General features: G+C 42.2%; 1 protein-coding gene across 1 annotated transcript in view; it reads right to left on the bottom strand.

Annotated features, from left to right (window-relative positions):
* The window catches only part of FAR2 (fatty acyl-CoA reductase 2), a 188,948-nt gene extending 163,185 nt beyond the window's left edge, over window positions 1–25,763 (bottom strand). The window contains exon 1 of the mRNA XM_002823069.6: window positions 25,398–25,763. The gene's annotated coding sequence lies outside the window, so the exon portion shown is untranslated. The remainder of the gene's footprint in view (window positions 1–25,397) is intronic.
* Between the last annotated feature and the right edge of the window lie 286 nt (window positions 25,764–26,049).

Raw genomic sequence — 26,049 nt, 5'->3', positions numbered from 1 at the left:
CCCTTCTATCCTATCTATCCTGACCCTTGCCTCCTGGGTCCTAACGCCTGTCAGACAAACTTCTTCTCGTTTCTCTTCTCCAAGGCTAGTCCCGCTTCTAAAAGTCACTCCTGGCTGGGTGCGTTGGCTGATGCCTGTAATCCCAGCACTTTGGGAGGCCGAGGTGGGCAGATCATGAGGTCAGGAGATCGAGACCATCCTGGCTAACACAGTGAAACTCTGTCTCTACTAAAAATAAAAAAAATTAGCCAGGCATGGTGGTGGGCCCCTGTAGTGCCAGCTACTCGGGAGGCTAAGGCAGGAGAATGGCATGAACCCGGGAGGTGGAGCTTGCAGTGAACCGAGATTGCGCCACTGCACTCTAGCCTGGGTGACACAGCGAGACTCCATCTCAAAAAAAATAAACAAATAAAAATAAAAACCACTCCCTGTCTCTGGTGCTTTTCCAGTTTCTCCTATAAGAATAATTTCTAGTATAAATTCCAGGACTCTATTCCCTTCTTTAGGCACCCGGGCTTATCAATCAGAAAGACATATTTTTTGCCCAAAGCCCCATCGTGGTGGGGGAGGGGCAGACTATCTTCTCTGGAATGTTAGGATCCCTCCTCAGACTAGCAGGCCTAACAAAAGCTATTCCTGAAGCTAGGATATGGGGAGCTTCAGAAATGATATCCTTCCTATTCAGTTGAGGACAAAGGGCATCACTCTTCCAACCCTGGAGATCACTTCCCTCCCTCGGGGTATGGCCCTCCACTTCATTTTTGGGGCATAACATCTTTACAGGACAGGGGTAAAGTCTCAATACTAACAAGAGAATGCTTAGGACTCCAACAGGTTTTTGAAAATGTGTCAGTAAGGGCCACTAAATCTGACCTTCCTCAGTCCTCTTTGTGGTCTAGGAGGACAGGCAAGGGTGAAGGTTTTTGAGAATGTGTTGGTAAGGGCCACTAAATCCAACCTTCCTCAGTCCTCCTTGTGGTCTAGGAGGAAAACTAGTGTTTCTGCTGCTGCATCAGTGAGTGCAACTATTCTGATCAGCAGGGTCCAGGGACCGTTGCGGGTTCTTGGGTAGGGGGGTGTGGGGAAACAAACAAACCAAAACTGCAGACGGTTTTGTCTTTTAGGTGGGAAACACTCAGGTATCAACAGGCTCACCCTTGAAATGCATCCTAAGCTATTGGGACCAATTTGACACGCAAACCCTGAAAAAGAGGCAACTCATTTTTTTCTGCACTATGGCCTGGCCCCAATATTCTCTCTCTGATGGGGAAAAATGGCCACCTGAGGGAAGTATAAATTACAATACTATCCTGCAGCTTGACCTTTTCTGTAAGAGGGAAGGTAAATGGAGTGAAATACCTCATGTCCAAGCTTTCTTTTCATTGAAGGAGAATCCACAACTATGCAAAGCTTGCAATTTACATCCCACAAGAGGACCTCTCAGCTTACCCCATATCCTAGCCTACCTATTGCTCCCCTCCTATTAATGATAAGCCTCCTCTAATCTCCCCCACCCAGAAGGAAACAAGCAAGGAAATCTCCAAAGGACCACAAAACCCCCCGGGCTATTGGTTATGTCCCCTTCAAGCTGTAGGGGAAGGGGAATTTGGCCCAACCCAGGTACATATCCCCTTCTCCCTCTCTGATTTAAAGCAGATCAAAGCAGACCTGTGGAAGTTTTCAGATGATCCTGATAGGTACACAGATGTCCTACAGGGTCTAGGGCAAACCTTTGACCTCACTTGGAGAGAAGTCATGCTACTGTTAGATGAAACCCTGGCCTTTAATGAAAAGAATGCAGCTTTAGCTGCAGCCTGAGAGTTTGGAGATACCTGGTATCTTAGTCAAGTAAATGATAGAATAACAGCTGAGGAAAGGGACAAATTCCCTTCCGGTCAGCAAGTCATCCCCAGTATGGAGCCCCATTGGGACCTCAACTCAGATCATAGGGAGTGGAGTCAAAAACATCTATTGACCTGTGTTCTAGAAGGACTAAGAATTAGGAAAAAGTCCATGAATTATTAAATGATGCCCACTGTAACTCAGGGAAAGGAAGAAAATCCTTCTGCCTTCCTCGAGCAGCTACGGGAGGCCTTAAGAAAATATACTCTCCTGTCACCTGACTCACTCGAGGGTCAATTGATCCTAAAAGATAAGTTTACTACCCAATCAGCTGCATTTATCAGGAGAAAGCTCCAAAAGTGACCCCTGTGTCCTGAACAAAATCTGGAGGCATTATTTAAACCTGGCAACCTCGGTGTTCTATAATAGGGACCAGGGGAACAGGCTGAAAAGGAAAAGCGAGATCAGAGAAACACTGCAGCCTTAGTCATGGCCCTCAGACAAACAAACCTCAGTGGTTCAGAAAGGACAGAAAATGGAGCAGGCCAATCACCTGGTAGGGCTTGTTATCAGTGTGGTTTGCAAGGACACTTTTTTTAAACTTTTAATTAAAAAGTAAACTTTAATGTCGAAAATGCAAACTTGGGGAAGACATAAAAGATCACACACAAGGCTGTCACTTCACACTTGGAAGGTTGCACAGTGGCTGGGCAGAGGTGCTCTTCACTTCCCAGATGGGACAGCAGCCGGGCAGGGGCGCTTCTCACTTCCCAGATGGGGCGGCGACCAGGCAGAGACACTTCTCACTTCCCAGACGGTGGGGCAGCCGAGCAGAGGTGCTCCTCACTTCTCAGATGGTTGGTGGCCGGGCAGAGGGCAGTCCTCACATCCCAGATGGTTTGTGGCCAGGCAGAAGCACTTCTCACTTCCCAGACAGTTGGTGGCTGGACAGAGGCGCTCCTCACTCCCAGACTGGGCGGCGGCCAGGCAGAGGTTCTCCTTACTTCCCAGATGGTTGGTGGCCAGGCAGAGGCACTCGTCACTTCCCAGTCAGTTGGGCGGAAGGGCAGAGACGCTCCTCACTTCCCAGATGGGGTGGCGGCCAGGCAGAAACACTCTTCACTTATTAGACAGGGTAGAGGCCGGGCAGAGGCGCTTCTCAGTTACCAGACAGTGGGCAGCTGGGCAGAAGCACTCCTCACTTCCTGGACAGTAGGCAGTCAGTCCGAGGCACTCCTCACATCCCAGATGGGGCAGCAGCTGGGCAGAGGCCCTCATCACTTCCCAGATGGTTGGTGGCTGGGCAGAGGTGCTCCTCACTTCCCAGGCGGTTGGCGGCCCGGCAAAGGCACTCCTCACTTGCCAGATGGGGTGGCAGCTAGGCAGAGGCGCTCCTCACATCCCAGACAGTGGGCAGCCGGGCAGAGGCGCTCCTCACATCCCAGACAGTGGGCAGCTGGGCAGAGGCGCTCCACACTTCCCAGATGGTGGGGCAGCTGGGCAGAGGTGCTCCTCACATCCCAGATGGGGTGGCAGTCAGGCAGAGGTGCTCCTCACTTCCCAGATGGGGCAGCAGCCGGGCAGACGCACTCCTTATGCAAGGACACTTTAAAAAAGATTGTCCTGTGAGAAACAAGCTGCCCCCTCGCCCATGTCCACTATGCCAAGGGAATCACTGGAAGGCACACTGCCCCAGAGGACAAAGGTTCTCTGGGCCAGAAGCCCCCAACCAGATGATCCAACAACAGGACTGAGGGTGCCTGGGGCAAGCACCAGCTCATTGATGGCCAGGAAATTGACTTCCTCCTGGACACTGGCATGGCTTTCTCATTGTTAATCTCCTGTCCTGGACAGCTGTCCTCAAGGTCTGTTACCATCCGAGGAATCCTGGGACAGCCTGTAACCAGGTATTTCTTCCACCTCCTCAGTTGTAACTGGGAGACTTCGCTACAGATAGTAAGTGTGCTTATCTAATCCCACATGCCCATACTGCAATATGGAAAGAAAGGGAGTTCCTAACCTCTGGGGGAACCCCCATTAAATACCACAAGGAAATCATGGAGTTGTTGCACGCAGTGCAAAAACCCAAGGAGGTGGCAGTCTTACACTGTCAAAGCCATCAAAAAGAGGAAGGTGAGGGGAGAACAGCAGCATAAGTGGCTAGCAGAGGCAGGGAAAGACCAGCAGAAGGGAAAGAGAGAAAGAGAAAGTCAGAGAGAGAGAGAGAGGAAGAGACAGAGACAAAGAGGAGTCAGAGAGAGAAAGAGACAGAAAGTCAGAGAGAGAGGAAGAGACAGAGAAAAAGAGGGAGTCAGAGAGAGAGAAAGAGAGAGACAGAAAGTCAAAGAGAGAAAGGAAGAGACAGACAAAGAGGGAGTCAGAAAGAGAGAGACAAAGAAGAAAAAGAGAAAGAAAGAGAGATGGAAATACTAAAGAAAAAACAGTGTATCCTATTCCTTTAAAAGCCAGGGTAAATTTAAAACCTATAATTGATAATTGAAGGTCTTCTCTGAGAGCCTATAACACTCCAATACCACCTTGTTGTCAGTGTAAACAAGGGCATAGCCCGAAAGCACTGAGGCCACTGACAACCCATAGCCTTCCTATCAAAAATCCTTAACCCAGCAGGTTTCCTAACAGGGGATCTAAATCTTAATTAATGACCATACAAAAGTCTGACCAGACCAAGGAAGAACTCCCTTCAACAGGAGATAGATGTTTCCTCCCAGGTGATTAAGGGAAAAAGACACAATGGGTATTCAGTAAATGATAAGGAAACTCTTGCAGAAGCAAAGTTAGGAAAATTGCCTAATAACTGGTCTGCTCAAATGTGCCAGCTGTTTGCACTCAGCCAAACCTTAAAGTACTTACAGAATCAGGAAGGAGCCATCTATACCAATTCTAAGTTAATATGGGCTGAATGAGGTCTTATTAACAGCAAAGAATAATTGAAATCCCAAACTTACAAGGTTTCCAACAAAAGTAAAGTTTGCTAAAGAAGTTAACAGTGTAACTTGTATTATCCTAACTGCTAATCTTACGGAAATCACACTCTATCTGTGCCCCTCAAAGCTCAAGTCCATCAGCGCAGGGCCATACAACTAATACCCCTACTTATAGGGTTAGGAATGGCTGCTGCTACAGAAACTAGAATAGCAGGTATATCTACTACATTATCCTACTACTGCAAGCTCTCAAAGGATTTCTCAGACAGTTTGCAAGAAATAATGAAATCTATCCTTACTCTACAATCCCAAATAGACTCTTTGGCAGTAGTGACTCTCCAAAACCGCCGAGGCCTAGACCTCCACACTGCTGAGAAAGGAGGACTCTGCACCTTCTTAGGGGAAGAGTGTTGTTTTTACACTAACCAGTCAGGGATAGTAGGAAACGCTGCCCCGCATTTACAGGACAAGGCTTCTGAAATCAGACAATGCCTTTCAAACTTTTATACCAAACTCTGGAGTTGCACAATATGGCTTCTCCCCTTTCTAGGTCCCATGACAGCCATCTTGCTATTACTCGCCTTCGGGCCCTGTATTTTTAACCTCCTTGTCAAATTTGTTTCCTCTAGGATCGAGGCCATCACGCTAGAGGTGGTCTTACAAATGGAACCCCAAATGAGCTCAACTAACAACTTCTACCAAGGACCTCTGGACCGACCCACTGGCCCTTTCACTGGCCTAAAGAGTTCACCTCTGGAGGACACTACAACTGCAGGGCCGCTACTTTGCCCCTATCCAGCAGGAAGTAGCTACAGTGGTCATTGCCCAATTCCCAATGGCAGTTGGGGTGTCCTGTTTAGAGGGGGTTTTGAGAGGTGAAGCCAGTTGGACTTCCTGGGTCGAGTGGGGACTTGGAGAGCTTTTCTGTCTAGCTAGAGGATTGTAAATGAACCAGTCAGCGCTCTGTGTCTAGCTAAAGGATTGTAAATGCACCAATCAGCACTCTGTAAAAATGCACCAAATCAGTGCTCTGTGTCTAGCTAAAGGATTGTAAACACATCAATCAGCACTCTGTAAAATGGACCAATCAGCACTCTGTAAAATGGACCAATCCGCGCTCTGTAAAATAGATCAATCAGCAGGACATGGGAGGGGACAAATAAGGGAATAAAAGCTTGCCACCCCAGCCAGCAGCAGCAACCCACTCGGGTCCCCTTCCATGCTGTGAAAGCTTTGTTCTTTTGCTCTTCATAATAAATCTTGCTGTTGCTCACTCTTTGGGTCCACACCACCTTTAAGAGCTGTAACACTCATCACAAACGTCCATGGCTTCATTCTTGAAGTCAGCGAGACCACGAACCCACCAAAAGGAAGAAACTCTGGACACATCTGAAGGAACAAACTCCAGAAACACAATCTTTAAGAGCTGTAGCACTCACCGCGAAGGTCCCGGCGTCATTCTTCAAGTCAGCGAAACCAAGAACCCACTGGAAGGAACCGATTCTGGACACAAGATGAATACTAAATTATGATTATTGGTAGTTTGAATTACTTGCTGTTAATTTCTTTCTGAGCCTGTTCTTCAGAAATGAGTTTTTGAAACATCTGAACATGCACCAAATGAGGATGCCTCACAGGGCCTAGTCTGTCAGTAAGCACACTGCTCTCCATCCCCAGAAATGAGCTGACCAGAAATGTCATCAGGGTAATTTGACACTTGCTAACAATATAAGGTCCCCCACGTACCCTCACGTTATCATAAATCTCAGTAATTTCTGTCAGCAAAGGCAAGGGTTCATCTAATTGCAGGCTTCCCTTTTATGGAGCAAGAACCAAAGTTCAGCAACTCCCAGCTGGCCTCTGGTTTCAAGCAGGATAAACTAACTGTGCAGGAAAGACTTCCTGGCATCTGTGTTTACTCTTGACTGACACATTATCAAGATCCCACCCTCTGCTACTTTCTGGAATCCTGCGTAAAGAAACTATTTGTATTTCATCTATGAGGGTATGCACATTTATTTTGACTACACTGTTTATTTGGGAAGCACCATCTCTCCAAGAATGTCACATTAGTAACTGGTAACGAGGAATTTTTTTCGCACAATTCCCATCACTATCCTTAAAGTTCTTGTTTCTTTACACAAGGTATAATAGTTAATGCTTTGATACTCTCTCTGGTCGTTGGTCAAAGCTGCAATTTACAGTCATATATTCATCTAAAGCAAACTTCCTTATTGAATAAGGCAAAATGTCAACATAGAAGTGACTAAATAAAGCACCAAATTGTCAGGATAATTCGTGAACTGTTGTTGGATTGTAGTATTTATATGACAACTCCGTGGAGGCATTACTTAATCAGAAGAGCTAATGTAAAGTACCTCTGGGTGACATTCAACCACAGGAGGAAAAGTGATATAGGATAATGACATAACAATTGAAGAATAGAAGGATGTAAAAATAAGGGTGTGTGTGGGATGCTCACTTATTTGTTAGTGAAATGAAATGTTTGAGCATTTACATGCTCTGAGAGACAGAAAAGGAGAGAATGAAAATAAGTGGAAGTAAGCCTCTGGAGAAGTTCAGAGGGAATAAAATTTGTAGAAAAAAGTAGGTCAGACTTGAACAGGGGAATGTCATGTCATCTTCTAAAAAGAAGGAAAAGAGGGAGGTTGGAGCAGAACCTGAGACAGATCTTTGGTTATTTTTCTTTTCTCTGTGGGTGTGAGGCAAGATCATATATTGTTAATTAAAAAGTTGCAAGTAAAGGAAAAAGCTCCTGGAAAGGGGTAAATATTTATAACAACACCTTCAGATAGAATAGAAAACACACCAGAAACCAGCAAAGAAGCTGAAAGCAGCAGAGTATCCAATGGGGATAGCGATGGATTTGTACCATCTCCATTTCATACACATACTTACCTGGTTTTTCTCCAGCACCACCTGACTGCTGGTGGTTGGAGCAGGAAAAATCAATTATTGGCAAGATCCAAATTGGGAGTAACAAATAAAAAGGGTAGGAATAGAAGCAGTTGGCAAGGGTACTCTTAAAGTAATTGACCTAGGCTACACAGAGAAGGAAGTAAGATCCAGAGGAAGCTCATTGACTATGAGAAAGTGCGTATGTGTTTGTGTATCAGGGGCAGGGATTGTGGGGAGTCTAAAGAATGAAAGTCTTGCTGAACTGGAACCATAGCTATAGGGGGAGAAAGAAACTAAGAGAGCTGGAAGTAAAGAAGGTCACTGCCCAAGAGTGAACTGTCAGATTTAGAGATTTCAGATATAGCTGTCTGGAGCAATGTCAAAGCCCAAGGACTTGCCTTGGAAGTAGATTTCTAAAAATTGGGTGCTTTAGTGCTTAAAATGAAAACTGATGAAAGTGTGAGGTCAAAGCATCAGAGTGCTGAGTGTTCATCCACATGGACTTCGAAGTTAAGAATACTCTCAGAAGTAGGAAAGGAGAGGACATATGTGAGCCACATATTTGATAAATATCAGGGAATAATCTGGAGGTGACGGGCAACAGCAACAAGAACTGACAGAAGCTATGGAAATTGCCAAAGAGGAGAGGCTTTCCTTTTGGTCAGAAAGCAGAGATCTGCATTATCAACATGGAAAGATAAGACAACACTTGGTCCACCTCACAAGGTTACTCAGGGACTCACATAAAATAATGGCTATAATAAGTCCTCCAAGGAGTGTTAAATGTAATTTAAATGAAAATTACTATTATCATGTATAAAATTATGCATAGATACAGATATTAAAGTCTGTACACACACACACAAAAGACCTTATCAGTCTTAGATACTGTCAATACCATTTACTATTGATATATCAGCAACTCTTATAATTTACATCTTAGACTTTATATTAACAATTCTCAAAGCATTTCATGCACATATTTCAGTATCTTCTCACAAAGACCTTGGGAGATAAATAGTGTAGATGTTGTTATTCACAGATGAGGAAACTGAGGATCAGAGACAAATAGTGATTTGGCTAAGGTCGTTGTTAGTGACAGAGCCAGGACTGAAATTTTGATGAAAGAAATTTACATCTTCTAACTGCTATAGGACAGGAGAAAGCTTTTTACCAGGTGTTTATTTGCTTCCTGTTTTTCCTATACAACAATATCTAGGACATTTGGACACCTGATAACTCTGTTCTATATTTTTTTCTTAATTACCATGTATTAGAATATTAGAAATCTGTGAACTTAAATGTATTGAATTTGCAAGGAAACTCTAACCTCAACAGCTAATTTCCTCTTCAAGGCTCCAAATGTCTACCTATTTGGTACAACTGTTTTCCAAACTGTCCTTGATAATAAAGACACCCTGTTCTTGAAAAATTTGATCATCAAAAAAGAAGAAAATCATTTTTCATTGATTTTCAGGCAAATATGATGCTACTTTTAATACAAATGTGTCTACTACATTCAAACAAAATGGGAATATTTCAACACTCAAAGCATTCTTTAGGTTAGTTCTCAAAGGAGATTTTTGAGTTGGAACTCTCTCCTAACCAAAATTATGCTTTCAATAATAACTATATTTTTATGTTAATTGCTTGCTTAATGATTACATTTTAAACTTTGTGGGCCTAATTTTCCTCATCTGTGATCCCTGGGATTGATGCGACAAAGTTTTTGTAAAGTGTCTTGCACTTGTGAAACATTCAGTAATTAGTAAGGATGATTTTAATCAGCCATAATTTGTAATTCTGAATTTCATCCTTAGAGTATTTCCTTCTTTTGTGTAAAATATATCACTAGGGTGACATCAACAAGAGAAAATAAACTATTGCAAACTTGAATGGTTGCAAACTTGAAACCACAGCCTAACATAGGAGAGGTTTACAAACTAATTACTTAAAATGTGAAGCAGATAGAGAATCATCTCCTTAAGCAAGATACAAATACCTGAAAACAAAGAGAAAATATTCAGTAACTTCACCTACATTAATAGTAAGAACTTCTGTGCTTCAAAAAAACACAAAAAAGGAAGTGAAAAGACAATTCACAAACTGGAACATATATTATAAACCAACAGTATGAGTCATCGTTAATCTGTGTATGACACCAGGCAACAGCAAGTAAATAGTTCTGTAAGGAACTCTGCTCATACTGCTTTTACTGCTAGGGTGTTCAGATTGCTACTGTGTCCCTGTGATTTAAAAGACACAGGAAAGATACATCTTTAGTTTAGTTTTGTTTTTCCTCCTTCTTTAACATCTCTCTGCATCTTGGTTCATGCACAATTGGAGACTCATCACACAAACAGTCTAAGACTTGTCAAAGTCATGCAACTAGAACAGGGTTCTTCAGTAGCCTCTGTGTCTGTCCTACTCCTCAGTTCATGGCTCAGAGCTGGAGCTCCCTTCATTCTCCCCTCCGTTCTTCCCTCTTCTTAGCCTTAGATATGCCCTTTTCCTTTTCCCCTCTCTGCAGGGCCAGCCGGGGTGTCCAGAATATCAAGGGCCTTCAGATGTTGAATGACCAGTATGTCACCAATATCACACACTGTGAGGGAGATGGAAACTAGGCCTGCTGGTACCAAGAGTTGGGCTAGGGAGGGAGTGAGGGTGGAGGACAAAAGAACAGGGAGAGGAAGCTAGCTCATCTAAGAACTTTGATGCTAAATTTCCTTTTGGAGCAGAAGCCAATGCCTGTCTAGATGCAGGCATGAGAAACAAGCAAAATGGCAGCAGCCGTGTCGGCAAAAGTAAACCCAGCTGTATTCCTAGGGACTAACTGCCTCATCAAGGCCTTGTGCCTGCATAAGTGAAGAATGGGAAAGAGACCTAAATAGGTGTACTATGCAATTCCTGATTGTTCTTCCTAAATGAAGCTTGGTGCAATTGATTTTGAAAAAGCTAAATGGCCTTAATAATAAGGGAAACACTTCCATAGTACTGTATTATGTGTTGAGCTCCGTCCTAAACAGGTAACACACATGAACTCATTTACTTCTCAGTACAGCCCCTTAGAGGGTATCTATTATTAGGTGAAACCATATGAAATTGCCAACACTCAACCATTTTGACCTACAAAGGGCAATTGTGCATGGTTCAATCTGCATTTCACCTGCATTTTACAGATGAAGAAAGCCAGATGCAGAACATTTAAGTAACTTGCTAGTAAGTGACAAGCCCTGATCTAGGCAATAGGGCTCCTGTTTCTGTGGTCGTGATTAACTATGGAAATATCTGCCTCTCTACCACACTGAATTAAAATGACGGAAATGGTTTCTTCCAACCTAAAAATTCTGTCCACGAATCTGTCTCCCAGCCTCCACACACCTATCTCTTCTTGACTTGCCTGTTTCTTTTGAAATGATATCACTGCTCACTCAATCACTCAGCTGGAAATCTCAGAATGGATTTTGATTTCTTTGTTTCTCTACCACCAGAATTCAAATCATATTTATTAAGTCTATCTCAGCAGAAGCTGCAGAATCATAGGACATGAGAGTGGAAAGGAACTTTAGAGATAATCTAGTCATTTATCTGATGTAGATATAGAGCACAATCAGAACAATAGTCTGAACTCCTGGGTTCTTGTCACTGCTCTTCTCTGTCTACTACAGTTGTCACATTGGACAAATGCTGTGGATAATACCTCTTTGCTTCTCCAGAACTTTGGGACCAACTGTAATGCTGTAACTCTCACATATGACAATAGCTTGACTCACTAAACACATACTCAGTGTCAGTCACTCTTCTAACGGAAGAATGAATTAGCAGAACAATTCTATGGCGGTTACTATTATAAACCCCATTTAACAAATAGAAAACTAAGGCACAGAGAAATAAAGTGATTTGCCCACGGTCACACATCTTATAGACTAGCTCTAGAGGCTATGTCCTCCATTCATCCTTCATCCTGTCCTATCCTTCAGTGGGCAAACCTCAGACTTTGAGAAGGGGTTCCCAGGTCTCCCCTCACTCTGGGCTGAGTTGAATGTCCTATCTGCCAAACTCTCACAGCCTCTATTCATTATCACATTTATGTAAGTGACTACTTAGTTGACTATTTTCTCCACTGGATTGCAAATGCCTTCAGGGCAATGACTGTGTTTTACTCTTCTTAATATTCACAGAATTTAATACAATACTTGGTACAGTTATCATTGAATAAAGACTTGTTGAATGAATGCATGAAAGAATGAATGGCCACCTAGCTAATCTTTCTGCCTTCAATCTCTCCTTATTCCACTTCTTCCACCTTGATGACAGTTGGGGGAACTAGGGAGACATTAAATGTGTTAAGTATAATGAGGACAAGTGGGCCCTTCATTTGCCTTCCTTAATAATAAAAGATAAGCCTTTTGGTTATTTCTCCCCAAATGTTTGGTCAAGACCTTTTCATACTATTAATTTTTTTCACTAATAACCCTTATGTCTAGGATCCAAATTAATTTTAAATTGTATACTTTGATTTTTTAGAGTGATCTGTTTCCAAGAGGATGCATTTATTTGTTTTATTTTACTTAATCTATTAGACCAGAAATTAGGTTCCTGCAAACAGATTAAATGAGCATTTGATCTTAACACTGAACAGCCTAGGCTATTCACAGTCAAAATGGGCTGCAGAAGTCATTATAGTGAGATATGTTTTAAATGACTTGATCCTTAAATGTGTTCATTCTGAGGTATCCAGACTGCTACTGTGTGCCTGTGATTTAAAATGAAATGCAGAATTCTAATGATTAATGTTGAGTCAATTGAATATCCACATGGAAAAATATGTATTTTATTTCTCACATCACACAAAAAATTAAGTTCAGATGGATAGTATATCTTTTAGTGTAAAAGGCAAAAGAACACAATTTTTAGAAAAGAACATCTTGCTTCATGGGTAGGCAAAAAATACTATGAAGAACAATACTAATAAATTGAACTCTATTAAGATTAAGAATTTGTGTTCATTAAAAGATAAAAAAGAGTAAAAAGGCCAGGCATAGATTGGGAGAAGACATTGACAAAGCACATATCTAACAAAGGAATTGTATCCAGAATATATAACGTATACCCACAAATAACTATGAAAAAGATAGATAACCCAATAGACAAATGAGCAAAGACTTGGGGACATCACAAGAGAAGATATCCAAGTGGCCAATAAATATATGGAAAGGTGCTCAATCTTTTCACTCACCAGAGAAATAGAAATAAAACTACCATGCCTCATAGCTACTCTCTCACCCAAATGGTTAAAATGAAAACGACAGAAAATAAGAAGTGTTGACAAGAATGTGGAACAAGGGAAATTCTTGACTACCACTGCTGGGAGTATTACTTGAACAATCACTTTGGAAAACGCTTTGGCAGATTTATTAAAGCTCTTTGCATAAAGCAATTTCACACCTAAGTATACCCCAAAGAAATGTGTATGTATGTTTAACAAAAGACATTCTCAAGAATGCTCATAGCAGCTCTAGTCCTAAGAAACTGGCAATGGAAACTACTAACGTCTTCATCAACAGAATGGATAAAGTATGGCATATTCACAGTATGGAGTACTACACAGCAATGTGAATGAATAATCTACAAATACACACAATAATTTGGAAAGATCTCACAAACATAATATTGAGTAAAGAAGCCAGATGTAAAAAAAAGTATTACTGTATAATTTCATTTATACAAACTCCAAAAACTGGTAAAGCTAATCTATGTTTGAACTTAGCTAATCTGTGACTTAGAAGTCAAGACAGTGGATAATCTGGGAGGCACTAGGTACTGACTGCCCAGGAGTATGAGGGGAGCTTATAGGATGCTGATAAATGTTTTTCTGCTTTTCTTTTTTAACTTGGAAGATAGAATCTGGGAGGTGTCTGTGTGTGTTAAATGCATTTGTGATATATTCACTTTTCCCCACGGATGTTATACCTAAAAAATAATAAAGATCATGTGGAGAAGAAACTCTTGGTGAAGTCAGTAGTCATTACTTATGTTCACTATTAATCCATACCAAAAATATATGTACTTTTTTTTAGTACACAGAAAGTGGTTTGCAGATAGTTTCATCTCATTTTCCATTGTGACAATAAGGAGTCAAGTAATAATTTCCTGGGTGTTATGGGTTGAATTGTTTTATATGTTGAAGTCCTAAACCTCAGTACCTTAGAATGTGACCTTATTTGGAAATATGATCACTGCAAATACAATTAATTAAGATGAGGTCATACTGGAGTAGGGGGGGTCCCTAATCCAATATAATGGATGTCTTTATAAAAAGATAGATAAACGCATAGAAAGAAGAGGATGTGAGACACAAGGAGAAGACAGCCATCTATTAGCAAAGAGAGGTCTGGAACAGATCCTTCCCTCACAGCTCTCAGAAGCCAACCCCGCTGACACCTTGATCTCAGACATCTAGCCTCCAAAACTGTGAGACAATACACTTCTTTTGGTTAAGCCGCCCAGTTTGTGGTACTTTGTTACAGCAGCCCTAGCAAATGAATATATTGGGAAGACTGAAAGGTTAAGTAACTTGCCTTTGAATACAGCCATATAGCAGGAAGTTAAGTAACTTGCCTTTCGATACGCAGCCATATAGCAGGAAGTGAAGGTGATATCAAGGGTTCTTCTGCACTGGAAACACCCACCTCCCACAGTTTACCTCAATTAGAATCTCATACACTTGGCAAGGCTACTGTAGGGAATGGGGAGCCATCTAAGGTGTTATGCAGGGGAATGACATAATCCTTTCTCTGTTTTGGAACAATGTAATGCTCACAAATCACTGAAGACGAAATATAAAATCCTATGTATCCCAAACAGCTGTACAGTCCCTGTGAGGAATCTTCAGAAGGCATCTTTCCTGACCTGACAGTGGCCAGAGTCTAGAGAACTTCGAGGCACTAAAATGACCCACTTAATTGCTCCTAAAGCAGTCATTACCCCGTGTTGTTCTGGTCATGAATTCTGTGAGAATCTGTTGAAAGCTAGAAATCCTCTCATCAGACAATGCCCGTATTCATCTAGTTCAGGAGAATAAGTAAGGACTTATAGGGCAGATGGTTGGTTTTTGATCTTGCCTCCAGAAATAAAGACAGATAGCTGAAGATAATGGGGTTTTTCCACTTATCTTAGAGGAAGTAAGCAACTAACTACTGATCCTATGCCAAGACTCAACGGTATCATTCTGGAAACTTCATAACTTCTTCACGTTGGTTATTTTTGCTCTTCCCCTCTCACTTTCCCCACAAGGATTAGCACTTAAGTACTTAAAACACCAAGAGTTTGTGTCTATCTTTAGATACAGAAGGAAAGGAAAGCTAGAGGATGCAAGCTAGGTCTCAGCCAGTTTGAGGAAAGAGAGGACCTGGTGACACAGTGAGTAAACGAGAGGAGAGACACACAAGCTAATAATCCCCAAGCCTTGTGGTGGTGAATCAAGAACATTGTTTTCTTGGGAAGAATTTTCATGATCTTCCCTATGGAATTTTTAATAATTCATTTCAACTCTATTTCCCATCATACTCTCTCTTTTTTTTTTTTTCGAGACAGAGTCTCACACTGTCGCCCAGGCTGGAGTGCAGTGGCGCAATCTTGGCTCACTGCAAGCTCTGCCTCCCGGATTCACACCATTCTCCTGCCTCAGCCTCCCAAGTAGCTGGGACTACAGGCACCTGCCAACACGCCCAGCTAATTTTTTATATTTTTAGTAGAGATGGGGTTTCACCATGTTAGCCCGGATGGTCTCAATCTCCTGACCTCATGATCCACCTGCCTTGGCCTCCCAAAGTGCTAGCATTACAGGCGTGAGCCACTGTGCCCAGCCTCCCATCTTACTCTTATTGGTGTTAAGTGCTTGGTGCTATGGGAAGTCAAGTCATTGACTGGGGCTAGTTAGGAGAGGGAAGAAGGGAAAATAAAGATATATGAGCATTGTATATTTACACATTGGGTATCATTACTGAAAAATTGCTCAAACTCCAAGTTGCAACCGGTCAAATATTGCTCAAAGAGTAGGGGGTACTAAAATTTGAGGGCTGGTACTATAACTTGTTTTGCATTCTATTTGCAAAGCTAAACACCCTGCCTGGCACATAGTAGGTACTCAGTAAATAGTACGAATGAATAAATGAATGAATGGAATGGAATGGTCATGGGATTTGCAGTCATAAGATGTGGATACTAGCCTTGATGCACCCACTAACTAGATGTGTGACAAGCCACTTTATGTCTTCAGGACTGGCTTTTATTTTCTGTAAGAAAATTGAACCAAATATAGATATGGTACTTGAACATTCTACAATTTCCAGTGTGAATATACTTAGTTAAGACAAAGCTATTTGCACTCACTACTATGTACTGTAGACAAGATGGTGTGATATGTGCCAACATATAGTATGTCTAGGAGTTCAAGGAAGTCTAATTTGGGAAAAGTTTGTTCTGTCCTAAAAGAAACTGAGACCTAAATTTACCTAAGTGTCATCCTGTGATCAGCAACGCACTCAGCGGCACTTGCATAACCATTGCCTCCGGCAGGACTGCACCAAAATAGCAGAAGGAAAAGAAGGAAGAGGCAATGTCACACTTCTGCTAAGAAGAGAGTTATGGCAAGTACAAGTTGCTGAGAAAGAAGCAAATTGCTCATTTGGATGAGGGAAATTAATTCTTTCAAGCCATCAAAGATTCCTGCAGCTTTGAGAATAGTTTGGTAAGTGGATCTCAATCCCCAGAAAACTCTTTGGTAAAAGAACAAGTGCCCATCTTTTAGATCATGTGCTTAGCTTCAGGGCAGATATGTCCTGAAGGTCTTGTGTAAACAAAACACAAGTGAAATAATATTCAATTCAAAATGAGACAATAGTTACAGTGAAATAGAGAAATACAAAGTTGGTTTTTATTAATAGTTTTACTTATTATTATTTACTGACATCAAGTTGGTTTCATTAATATTTAATTAATATCTATCAGGAACAAATATTATTTTAAGTAAACAGTTTCTCTTAAGCTTTAGGCAAATTGCTCTATGATTTCATTAACTGAATACCATCCATCTTTAAGATGCTAAAACTATGTTACTTCTGTCCATACAACTTTCAGTATTAAATATCCTTTATTGAAAATAATAAGCAAAAATCTTTAATACATGCACAAACACTGACTTGTTACAGTTTCTTTTACTCAGTTTATCCATTTCTTCTGGGCAGATTCTTTTGGTTTCTTGACAATACTGTGTCTGGTGAATCTAACTCTGCTGGAAGTGCTTAAGTGATTTCAAATATGTTGGGACCAGACACATAACTTAATTGCCATCCTAATTTCCAAGGATCTTGCTTTCAAGGATACCTGGGATTTTTGCTCACTTCTGTGGAATGTGCCCTCTCAATGACCTCTGATAAATAGTGCACGATTTTAAAAAAATGATCTAAAATGTGAGGTGTTTTCACAACAACTGTTTCTCATTTCTTGGCTCAGGAAATATTATTCCTGCCTCCTATGGTCATCCTGTTATTCATCAGCAGATGCTACTGATCCAACAACTTCCCAGCTAAGGTGGAAGGATGAGTAAGTGGTTGGAGAAGCCATATTTTTGTCTTTTCTACACAAATTCACAGGGAGGAGTGTTTGCTTTCTCTTCCTTCAGGTGTGGGCTTCAATGTTTTGGGGCTGTCTCTGGAGAAGCCTGGGAAGTTAAAATGCCTTAAAAGCAAGATGTCCAAAAGCCATAGGGGATACATATTATCAACTGCAGGTTGAAAAATGCTTTTGCAAAACTGCAGCGGTTAAGGATACAGAATGATCTAGGACTTCGAAGTAATACAGTTAAATCAACAAGCAAATGTTATTCTTAGTGTCTGGCAATTATAGTAAGACTTTTTTCATTGTTTAACCACATTGTTTAATCAATTTTCATTGTTTAATTGCATTGTTTAATCACATTGTTTTATATATATATATACACAAACATATATATAAAATGTTCTTTGCTTTAATACAGGTGTTGATTAAAGTGGGAAAATGTCTATTGAATGAAGATGTCACCTGAAACCAGTCCTCTTTATAAAGTTAGATATCTCACAGAAATCTTCCAATCAATATGGCTGGCAATGAGACCCATAATCCAAACTCTGTGATCACACAGCACATCCTCATCTAAAAATATTTTATGACAGCAGTAACAGAGCCAAGCACCAGGTCTCAAAGGCCTTATTTTCTGACTCTACGTTCCATGGAAATACCTGGACTAGCTATTCCAAAATCTCCCCCTGTGTTGTGGCAGCTACTTATGAAACCCCTGGGGATCCTCACACCAAAGATTCTAATTCAGTAGGTTTAAGGTGGGGACAGAGAAATTTGTATTTCTGTCACCCAAAATTGAGGCTGTCACCCCTAAACTACCACTCTTCATACAAAAGTGTGCATTAATAATAAAAAAAGATTGGCTTCATTATTGAAATAAAAATCAGAGGTGACTACTCATAGGAAATCCAATCTGCTCAGAGGTAACAAAATAAAACAGTTAAGTTATATTAATTTCCCCCTTACCTCTGGAGGCCGTAGTTTTATTTATCTGAGTGCCTATCCTGTATATATGAGTTCAAATGTTTGAATAAAATTTAAAAGTGATCACCTTTGCGACTGTCTTCTGCTCTTTACATGGGCATGTAGCGTTAGCAACACTAGCCATCAACAAAAACTGGCATTGTCACGACTCCAATGCCAAAAATAGTTTGTTTCATTTTTAAAATTAATATTATTTTAAATTTACAAGTTATAATTTCACACATTCAGAGGATACAGTAGCCATCACTTATCTTTTTTTTGGTGAGACATTCGAAATTTACTTAGTTATTTTTAAATATACATTATCATTGACTATAGTCATCCTGCTGTGCAGTAGATCTCAAAATGTATGCCTCTTGCCTAACTGAAAATTTGAACCCTTTGACCAGTAACTTGCCCCCACCTCCCCACACCCTGCACCCCTACCACTTTTTGCCTTCAACCTCTGGTAACCACCATTCTTCTCTCTACTTTTATTTATGAGTTCAACATTTTTAGATTCCACCGAAAAATAAGATGATGCGGTATTTCTCTTTCTGTGCCTGAATGCCAATAATGTTTGAGGACCTACTAGGAAGTCGATTTAACTATTTTATTTCTACCCCCTCATAAATTAAACAAATGAAAAACAAAACAATTAAGATTACCTATGGCAGGTGAGTTTCATAGCCTTAGAGCAAGGGTCAACAAACATTTTCTGTAAAGGACCACAAGGTAAATATATTAGGATTTAAAGGTCATAATAATTGATTGGTTAGGGCACTAAAGCAGTCATAGCCAATAGGATGACTAGATGAATGATACAAGCTGTTTTCTGATAAAACTTTATTTATAGACACTGAAGGTTAAATTTCATATAGGTTAAATTTCCTATAATTTTTCCCATGTCACAGAATATTATTCTTTTGATTTTTTCAAAGTTTTAAAAATATAAGAACCATTCTTAGTTCAAAGAATAAACAAAAAGGCAGGGGCCAGATTTCAGCCTTGGGCCAAAGTTGCTGACCCCTGGGCTGGAACACAGAGCTGATGAAGACATGGAAGAAGTCTACAGCTGTGTGAACCTGTTTCTTCCATTATGCTCTGCTGCACTGTTCTTCGGCCATAAATTGCATTTCTGCTTCCAGCCTACCACCATGCAAATGCATGGGGATCCAGGAAGTGGATATATGAGACTCAAAAACCAATGTTCCTACAGATGTCCTATGTAGTCACACTGTATTGCCCTGCAGGGGATGGCTTACAAAGATCAGATAAGGCCCAGGCCTACCACGGGACCTAAGAGGCCCTAGGGAGTCTTCCCCATTGTTTATGCCTCAGGTCACACGTATTAAATATAGACTTGACAAAATGTATCTTGATGAGGTCCTGCAGAACCTTGCCAAAGAAGTAGAAATGAAAAACAAACAACAATTTTGCTTTTAATCAGACTGCAGATCCTGTTTCTGAGTATCATCCACAGAGCAGGGTTGTTTTCATCATCAACTTAATGTCTATTAACAGAGTCAATTCCAGTATCCCGCCTTCCACCAACTAAGTAGGATTAAAGAGATGAGAGAAGCTTATGGTTAATAGAGAACTGTAGATGTTAAAAGGTTTAATCTGTTAATATAGGACAGCATTTCCCAAAGTGTGTTATGCTGAATGCTGACTCCCTTAGATGTTCTGCTGGAAAAGCATTTCAAGGTCAAGTTTAGGAAATGTAGCATAAAAGATCTCTCCTTTCTTGATGATTATTAACATGCATTAGGACATTAAAGGCTCTGAGGATTCTTGCAATAAAACTGGTTAAGTAGGGGCCGGGCGCGGTGGCTCACGCCTGTAATCCCAGCACTTTGAGGCAGGCGGATCACGGGGTCAGGAGATCGAGATCATCCTGGCTAACATGGTGAAACCCTGTCTCTACTAAAAATACAAAAATTAGCCGGGCATGGTGGTGGGCACCTGTAGTCCCAGCTACTCAGGAGGCTGAGGCAGGAGGATGGCATGAACCTGGGAGGCGGAGCTTGCAGTGAGCTGAGATCACGCCACTGCACTCCAGCCTGGGCGACAGAGCGAGACTCTGTCTCAAAAAAAAAAAACAAAAAAAAAACACAACTGGTTAAGTAGGTTAAATCAAGTGTTTCTTAAAGTCATATCATCAGGGAAGCTTTTCTTCCTTTACTTAACTGTTAATATCCCAAGAAAATAATAATTCATAGACTGCAGTTTAGGAAAAACTGCTATAGACAAGGCAGAGGAATGACAGGGTTTTAAGCAGTGGAATAAATTATGTTTTGGAATAATTATTTTGGAGAGGATCAGATCTTTCTTCCCTAATTTTTCTCATTTTAGGAAATTACACCATATTCCATCTATGTGCTCAAGTCAGAAAGACAGGAGCTATATCTGTCATGCTGATAACTTTTTAAAAAATTATAAAACGCAAGCATGATTTTAAAAATCATTCAAACAGTAGAGAGGTTAGTATGAAAAGCAAAAATCTCCTTCCTCCTTTCTCTCACCCCTATCCCAGCAGCCAGTATACTTTTCCAGAGGTAATAACCAGGGGGATCAGTTTTTGTTTTATTTTTCAGTTCTTCTTATGGCATCTCTAAATCATATGCATCTAAGCCTACTGTTTTGGATTATAAGCATTCAGCAGTATCTATTAAATCAATTCATTCCCACTCTTCTTTCTGCCTCTCCCACCTCCCATATCCAATCTATCACCAAGACATGTCAATCCGACTCTCAAAACACACCTCAAGTCTGTGCACTTTTCTCCCTCCTCCCGGACAGTACTCTCACCTGAGCTCTGTCCTCCCTGGTTTTCCTACCTCCAATCCTTTATCCCTCCAGTTCACTCTCCTTATTGTCTACATAAAGAGTTCCTCAAAATAGAAATTAGAACAGTCTCTGGCTTAAAAGTCTTCAACGGCAACCCACTCAAATTAAATTCAAGATCTTTATCAACACCTGTGAAGTTGGGCATGATCAGCCACCTGCTCCCCTCTCCAACTGGTGTCCTGCCTCTCAGCAGCGCCCTCACCTAAGTGCAGTCACAGGGCCTGCCTTCTCTCTGTCCCTCGAATGCTGCAAGCGTTTTCTCTTAAGACCTTCCCATTTGCAATTTCCTGTGCCCAGATTGCTTTTTCTCTGTGTTGATTTTTTTTTTTTTAGTCAAGTTAACCCCTATGCTTCTTTCCAATAGCAATTGAAATCTTTCTTTGTCAAAGAGCAAGCCTTCTCAGAACACCAAAACGGAGTCAGCGCCCCTGATTTTTTTCTTACAGCATTCTGTTCTTCTCCATGCTACTTCCCACAATGTATTCCTACATGTTTATTTTGTAAATGTCTGTAGGTTTCAAAAAAATAGGGAACACGTCTGCTTTGTTCAACACCAAATGTGGAAAAGCTGGCACAGTGTCTAGTCACAGAATGGGCTTAATTATTTATTACATGAATGAAGCTAGCTAGAGGGAATTTCTCTTATAGACTTATCTCCAGCCTTTTCCTTACATAAAACTTCAGCTGCATCCAGATATTCCTTTTCTGCACACTTTCCACCCCAAAGTGCCACTGTGGTCCCTGGGCACCCAAAAGTCTTGTTTGTTCATCTCTATTGCAGAACTTTAAGGGCTATCTCTAAGGGCCTTTCCTCTTACGCTTCCCTCAGCATTTCAGCTTATTATATTCTCTTCTTGGGAATTCATTGCACTTATTTTCTGCACCACTCATTTGGTGCCAAATCTTCTATCGCCTTGTAACTACTTATTTGCTATTTTAAATTAATACCTTATATTGACATATTTGTCTTGCTAATTATGTCATAAGTTTACTGAATACAGGAACTGTTACTTTGTATCCTAAAGTACACTGCATGCCCCTGCACAGAGTAATTGCATGAAGAGCGAATCTCCATTCATCCCTTCTAGTGCCATTAGAAGACCTTAATAAAGGAGTTTGATCTATTCCCTTTCACACTATTTTATTCCTCAGTGGTTCTGAGTGTATTGCCATCATGCTAACAAGGACAGCTGGAATAAAGATAAGTTTTTGAGGTCAGAGTAGTTAAGGGAGGAGTCTGGGGACAGAGGACTTTCCTGTTTTCTCAGTTCCTCTTTAAGAGGCACCAGAATTACAAAAGGTCACTAGGTGTATTTGGCAAGAGACTAGGTGTACTTTAAATTGATTTGGCATTTCCTAGGATATTTTAAAGGATGACTTGATCAAACTTTTGAATTTACAAATTTTTTAAATTAGATGAAACAAAAAGGATTACCCCCTCAAAAAATTTCAGTCATTGGCTCATTTTCTCACAGTTCGATGTTTGGATGAATTAGACCCAAGCATTAATTTAATTCAATAACTACCTTTGGGATCCAAGAAGTTATTCTGCACCTTTAGTTGAAAATTCCAATTTTGTCCAAATAATGATATTTCAGGAGTATTTAACACACTGAAGACTTGGCTACTTTTTGTTTTATTTTCCACCAAACTATAAGGGTCAGAAAGGTTCTACAATCTTTTTAGTGTGCTCAATCAACCTTCCTCAAGCTACTTCTGAAAAATGGAGGGCAAAGTTTAACCCTTCAACAACAGCATATTTTTTAGAAAAGAACTATTCAAAGTCAGTAGACATTTTTTACAATTATTACCTCTTTTTACTTAGAGATAACACAACCTTGAAAATAAAGAAAGTAGAAGGTGTCATCTGTTGTCTTTATTTTGTCAATGAGGAAACTGAAATATAGGAAGGCTGAATGACATGTCCAAGGGCACCTAAGTGAGCAGCAGATAAATTTCAGGTTTGTACTGGAGAACTCACCGTAAATGTGGGATTGCTGTTAAGACAACACTGTTATTTGGTTAGTTTTAGACCAAGTTTGTCAGCCTGGGGTCAGGATATAATTTGTAGGACCCAGTTCAAAATGAAGATTCAGAGCCTCTTGTTTGAAAATTGTTAAGCCAGCAGACGGTGATAGCAGAACATTACCAAATGCAGGGCCCTTCCAAGCGCAAGGCCCTGCGCAGTTGCAGTTTTGCATTTCCATGAAGCTGGCCCTGCCTGGAGCCTCTAGACATCTAGAATGTAGGAGGCTGGGCACCAAGGAGGCCATGAACTCCTGAAATTGTGGGAGGAATTTTGTGTTAATATATATATGTATTTGTCTTTCATATTCCATAGCTTTCATCAGATTCTCAAATTGGTCTGTTACCCTCTTCAAAGGTAATACATGTTCCAACAGAGCCCACAATGTCAGAATATATTGGTAGGGACAAGCATGCTGGTGGTCACTGTGCATGATCCTTCACAAGGCTATATTTGTGACTAAGTTTTCATGAGTGCATGGGAATTAATGCAAAATCAAGGAATTCTTAACACTGATGAGATGTTGCCAGAAACAAATGCACTCAAGAATGCTTCTTCCTCAGGAGATAGGAAAGCAGATGGTGATATGGTCAAGATGATCATATGCTTTATAAACCCCAAAGTGATACCCTAATATAAGCCATTTTATTTATTTTCAACCTCTCCCTCTTCCTCTGTAATTGGATGTCACATTTTAGCCTCCTTTAAGGAAAGGATATTTTCATTTAGTTTAATTCCTCTAATAGCTGTACGATTTACCAACTCATGATGATTTACATCTCTTTTATAGATAATTATAGCCCAATGTTAGAAATAGGAGTAAGTGATGAATTTGTTAATACAGCAGGGGCAGGAGCTGCCCTCAGAATTAGGAAAAGAGTACTGTAAAGACGTGGATCCTGAGAAATACTACTGATGACACACGAGTCGGCCTGGTAAAAACCTCATGCCCGTCTCCTAGAAGTCTCACACACAAATATCCCTTCTGCGGAAATGCCTGCTCTTGCAGTTTAGGTGGCTGCCTTAAGTTTTTATTTAGTCCCTTGCCCCCCTTTATAAATTTTGGACTAACTACACCTGTCAGTCAAATCTCCAGCTCATATAAATGGGAATATACAGAGATGGGTAATTGAAACCACGGGGTAATTCTCAAATTTCCATTTGCACAGTGTCAAACTTCTCTCGACCTAGCAAACAGAAAAGCACGATCCACCTGAATTTCCTGGTCACTTTTCTGACCCTACTCTGTCCTTGCTCATCACATAATGGGGGCACTCTACGTGATTCAACGAGTGGCCAAACTCTTGCAGATCCAGCGATAACCTTGGTTGCTCACACCACATAACTCATCCGTGGAAGAAATGGTGCCCACCGCTGACAGGTGAGACGCCTTGCTCTGGTTTGTAGGATAAGATTGGGCATTTATTGTTTTAATAGACTGAGACTGCCCCGCGGGTAATTCTACTTGCTGGGAATGTTGAGCAGCCTTCCTGCAAGCCGTCTACTCCAGTTGGAGTCTTCTGGCACGTGCTCCCCTGCACACCCCCAGGATGCCCAGGCCGCAGGAAGATGTCTAAAACTTCCTACAGGGGCAAACCCCACCCTGGCCTCACCAGTCGCCCCAGCGCGCGTCAGCCACGACCCCGTAGAGGCCCAGGTGGGAGGGTAGGGACGTGCGCAGCCTGGGGTGGGACTGGGGGCTGGCGAGGACCTGCTCCGGGGACCAGGGCTGGTCGCCCTGGCGGTCCCGGGCACCGGGAGGGGATCTAGGATGGCTGCCGCTTCACATGTGGCCCCGGCATTTGCGCGCTCTCTCCAGGAATAGCCCCAAGGGCCCAGGAGGCCTGGGAGGGACCGGGCCCCGCGCCTCTCTTCCTCGGTCCCAAATCCCCAAGGCGCGGCCCCCCACATTAACCTTGCCGGGTCCTTCCCGGCTCGCTGCCCTTTGCAACCCCCGCGCGCCCCACCTTGGCGGGCTCCGCCGACGCCAACCGCGCGTAAACGGCCGGCGACGACTGGGGTGCAGCCGGGGGCAGCTTCAGGGGGCAGAGCCTCCGCAAATGCTTCTCTCCTCCCACCCGGCCTCACACCCACCCTCCTCGAGGTCCCGCCGGGAACCGCCCCGCCCTGCGAACCCAGCCGAGCCCTCCCTCCTGGGCCACCCCCAGTCCGGTCTCTGCCTTTGGAGCGCGTGGGCTCTGCGAGCGCCAGGGCTGGGGACCCTGGAATACCTGTTCCTCCAGCACGAGGATGGGGTTCAACTAGTGGTCCTCTAAATCCTGCTCCTTCCCCGAGGCTACGGGAAGCTCTCCAGCCACAAGGAAACGGCTCCGGTCTTTCGGCTCCCAAACGTGACACTCTATATATCCGGCTCGGAGACTGGGTGTGGGGCAGGAGGAAACCACCCTCCCTCCGACCTTCCCCGTCTCCGCCGCTGCCTCGGCATTGGGCGCGGAACCGGCGGCAGCCTCAGCCCGGGGCGGGAGGAGGGCGAGGGGGCAGCGAGGGCCCTACAGGTCGCGGGGCGACAGCATCGTGGGCAGGGCGGCCTCGCGCGCAGGCCCGCCCCGCGCTTCCATTCATTCAGCACCAGCGGATCCACTGGCTATGACTCCCCGCATTTGTGTGGTTGGGGGGAGGGGAGTTGGTTTTGGTTTGGGTGGGTTTTGTTTGTTTGGGGCTTTTGTTTTGTTTTGGGTTTGGGGGTTGGTTTTTTTCTCCCTTTTTTAATCAGTGGGCTAGGGGACAAGGAAGCTAGAAAGGCGCCCCTCTCTGGTGTGGGAAAGGAGAACTCCCATACCGTGAAAGGTGGCGGGGTAGGGGGTGGAGGGAGAGACTGAGACAGGAGAGAGAGAGATTCGAAGGTTCTAGTCTGAACTGAAC

Source organism: Pongo abelii, chromosome 10 (assembly GCF_028885655.2).
Source record: "Pongo abelii isolate AG06213 chromosome 10, NHGRI_mPonAbe1-v2.0_pri, whole genome shotgun sequence".
NCBI classification, from domain to species: Eukaryota; Metazoa; Chordata; class Mammalia; order Primates; family Hominidae; genus Pongo; species Pongo abelii.
This window is presented reverse-complemented; position numbering and strand designations above follow the sequence as displayed.